Source organism: Echinops telfairi, unplaced genomic scaffold (assembly GCF_000313985.2).
Source record: "Echinops telfairi isolate 266 unplaced genomic scaffold, ASM31398v2 ScPeMD7_1;HRSCAF=3_0, whole genome shotgun sequence".
Taxonomy (NCBI): domain Eukaryota; kingdom Metazoa; phylum Chordata; class Mammalia; order Afrosoricida; family Tenrecidae; genus Echinops; species Echinops telfairi.
In genome coordinates, this window is record NW_022103896.1 from 53,948,727 (window position 1) to 53,952,286 (window position 3,560).

The 3,560-nt window shown below is 41.5% G+C and overlaps 1 non-coding gene across 1 annotated transcript; it reads left to right on the top strand.

Annotated features, from left to right (window-relative positions):
* Positions 1-3,193: 3,193 nt before the first annotated feature.
* Positions 3,194-3,300, top strand: LOC115868736. Its single transcript, XR_004045745.1, has one exon. It is a non-coding gene; the product is annotated as a U6 spliceosomal RNA (small nuclear RNA).
* Positions 3,301-3,560: the final 260 nt, after the last annotated feature.

Here is a 3,560-nt window from a genome sequence, read left to right on the forward strand (position 1 = left end):
GGGGGCTTGTTAAAATGCAGCCTCTAGTTTGGTAGATCTGGGACCGAACCTGGGATCCTATCATTCTAAAATTCCCCAAGCGATGTCTACCTTGCTGGCCACATAATAGAACCCTTGTCTCTCATTCACCAGCGTGAATGAACTGCGTGTTCATGAGTCGCATCTGCCAGGTGGACTTGGTGCTGGCAAGTAACCCCAGAAATGGGAACCGGTAGCGCTCCTGTTCACTTTGGTGACTCGGCTCGACTAGTCTTCTCATCACTTGCTCCCATGACCAGTTTGTCTACCTTTGCTTTTATTAAGCCTATTCAAATGGGCTAAGACAGCGGTTCTCAACCTATGGGTCATGACCCTTTTGGGGGTCGAACAACCCTTTCACAGGGGTCGCCCAATTCATAACAGTAGCAAAATGACAGTTATGAAGCAGCAACAAAAATAATTTTATGGTTGGGGGGTCACCACAGCATGAGGAACCGTATTAAAGGGCTGTGGCCTTAGGAAGGTTGAGAACCACTGGGCTAGGAGAAGAAGAAGCAGCAGTCTAGTGGAAGATCATTTATTAAGTAAACATTGACTTTACCTAATTATAAAGAAGGCAATAGAGTATGATGTTTTCAAGAGTATAACGATTTATCAAAACTTCCAATCTTAAAAATATTGTGATATAGAATCTGCTCCACGGGAGAAAGATAGGGCTGTCTCAGATAGATGCCGTCTCAGAACTGCACAGAGGCAGTTCCAGAGCATGGCTGTGAGTTGGAATTGACAATAAGTTGGAATAGCAATGAGTTTGAGTGAATTATCTAATGGTACCATAAAGGAAACATATCACAGTTGGATGGTTTTTAATAACTAGAAGTTTATTTTCACCCAGGTTAGGAAGCTAGGATTGCTGGCTCTTTTTTTTTTTAACATTTTATTGGGGGCTCATATAACTCTAATCACAATCCATACATACATCCATTGTGTCAAGCACATTTGTACATTTGTTGCCATCATCATTCTCAAAACATTTTCTTTCCACTTAAGCCCTTGGCATTAGCTCCTCATTTTTCCCCTCCCTTCCTGCCCCATCCTCCCTCATGAACCCTTGATAATTTATAAATTTTTTTTTTGTCGTGTCTTACACTATCTGACATCCCCCTTCACCCACTTTGAGGAGTGCTGGCTCTTAAAGACACTGTCAGCTCTGAAGGAAGCTCCTTGGTCTATTCAACTTTTTCCTGGTTTCTGGCTTGGCACTTGTGTTCCCCATCTCAGCCCTGCTCACTTGCTTAATCCCTTTTGTATTTCAAAAGCTATGGATGCAAAGTATGCCCTATATTAATCCTGTCTCATGAACACAACAAAGACAACGACTTTTCAAAAGGAACCAAACCACAGGCCTGGGTTAGGATTTGCAACTTATATTGTTTGTCAATCATAGCAATAACTGTTGCTCTGAACTTTTCTAGGCCACATTGTTTGCAGTTGTGGCCTCAGTCATTATTGATCACCACATTGGAGCAGAGGGAAAGCTATTTTCTGAGGAAACTTTTGGTATTATCTCTAGATATGCCTATTGTCCACCTTTCTGAAAGTTGGTTGGCCATTATTTCAAGCATTTTTCTTGGTAAGAGAACTCTCCCCCTACCCCCTCTCTCTCTTTTTCAGTAATCAGTTAAGAATCTTCACTTCAGGTGCTTGACAAAGAAAATACATTCCAGCCTCTGAGGTATAGCTCCCCAATAAATAATTCATTATTAAAATTAGTATTCATGAAGCAATGCCTGAGCACCTATGAGTGTAAGTCCAAAAGTATTGTTCTAGGAATTCCAGCTCATACTCGAAATATTTTATTCCAAATAAAATGTGTTTAAACATGTCTCTGCAATCAATGGATAGCTGCAGATAAGTTCACTCAATAATATACTTGTCTTGGTCTCATGAGGATGTTGGGAGGGGTGCAGTTAAAACAGTGGCTCCCCAGGGAGTCTGCTGAGTCGTTAAATTCAAGGCAGAGACGTCTTGAGAAATGATGACAACTGTTGGTGATGGTGGGGAATTCAACCTGGTGATTTTTGAGATCTTCTTCAGGACCACGGGATGCCAAAGAGGACTTAGTGTGAAGTTCTAAGAAAGGAGAAAGTTGCATTGCTGAGGAAAAAAAGGCAGGAAAATTACACAAGGCGTGTTTTCCCATGACAACAATGTATCTGCTCATTTCTCCAGGGCAGCAAGGGCTACCCTAGGAGAGTCTCCTTGGGAAGACTTACTCCATTCACTGGATATTGAATCCACAAACTGTTGTTGTTGTTCCTCAAACCAAAGGACATTTAAGAGGAAGACGACGTGAGCTCCTCAACGCGGGTGTTCTACAGAGGTGCGCAGTGAAGAGTGCAGGATCCATCAGGGGAATGTTGCAGACACGGAAACATTGCCGTCAAACACACGTAGAACTAGATGACTCATGTCAAGAAAGTGTCACATAGTGATCATTTTAATAGCGTTGTTATAATTTTATAGTAATGCCTTTTTACTTACCATGTTCTCCACTTATTCTAAATGTTTTATTTGGAACAAGTCAGGCAATAACAATAAAAATAGCCACCCATTGGGTGTTTACTCTACGTCACAGTGCTGAGACATTTACCTAATTGCTCACAGCAATGCCATGGGCAGCTATTAATCATCCTCATCTCTCAGATGAACCACACAAAGGAACTTGTCTGGCGTCTTTCAGGTCACAAGAAGCCTAGTTTTTATCTGAGTCTGTCTAATTTCAAGGCGCTCTCACAGTGCAGTGGTTAAGCACTTGGGTGCTAACCGAAAAGTCAGTGGTTCAAACTCACGACGCTCTCTGAGGGAGCAAAATGTGTCCACTTCCATTAAAGATTCCAGAAACCAAAACAAAGTAAACCTACCTCATAGGGTTTTCAATGTTGTAATATATAAGGAAGCGGACTGCCACATCCCTCTCCTGCGTATTAGCTGGTGGGTTCACACACTGACCTTTTGGTTAGGAACCAAACATTCAACCCATGCACAACCGGGGTGCCTTCCATAAAGGTTCCATCGTCGGAATCCCTATAGGGCAGTTCTACTTTGACCAATTGAGTCACGATCGCCTGAATCAATCTATGGCACAAGTTTGAACTGATTTCAAAGAGTTCTTTATCACCACAATAGTATCCTTCCTTTGGTGGCACATACAGTGCTTGCTTCGGCGGTACATATACTAAAATTGGAAAGATACAGAGACGATTAGCATGGCCCCGGTGCAAGAAGGACACACAAATTTGTGAAACGTTCCATGTTTTTTGTTTGCATTCTAGTTCTTTTTTCTTTTTCTTTTTTTGGCTTTGGAATGTGACAGCCTTTTTTTATCATTTCTTTGATGTGAAAAGCATCATTGTTTACCAGTTAAATTGAGATGGACATTATTTCCCCAATTCTACAACAGGATTCACAATGTTAATTTATAAATCTAGACCTGGAGAATTGTGGACTGAGAAATGACCATACCTTAAACTGTCTACAACAAAATGAACTGAAAAGGAGATTCCCAACTGAATTCAGGG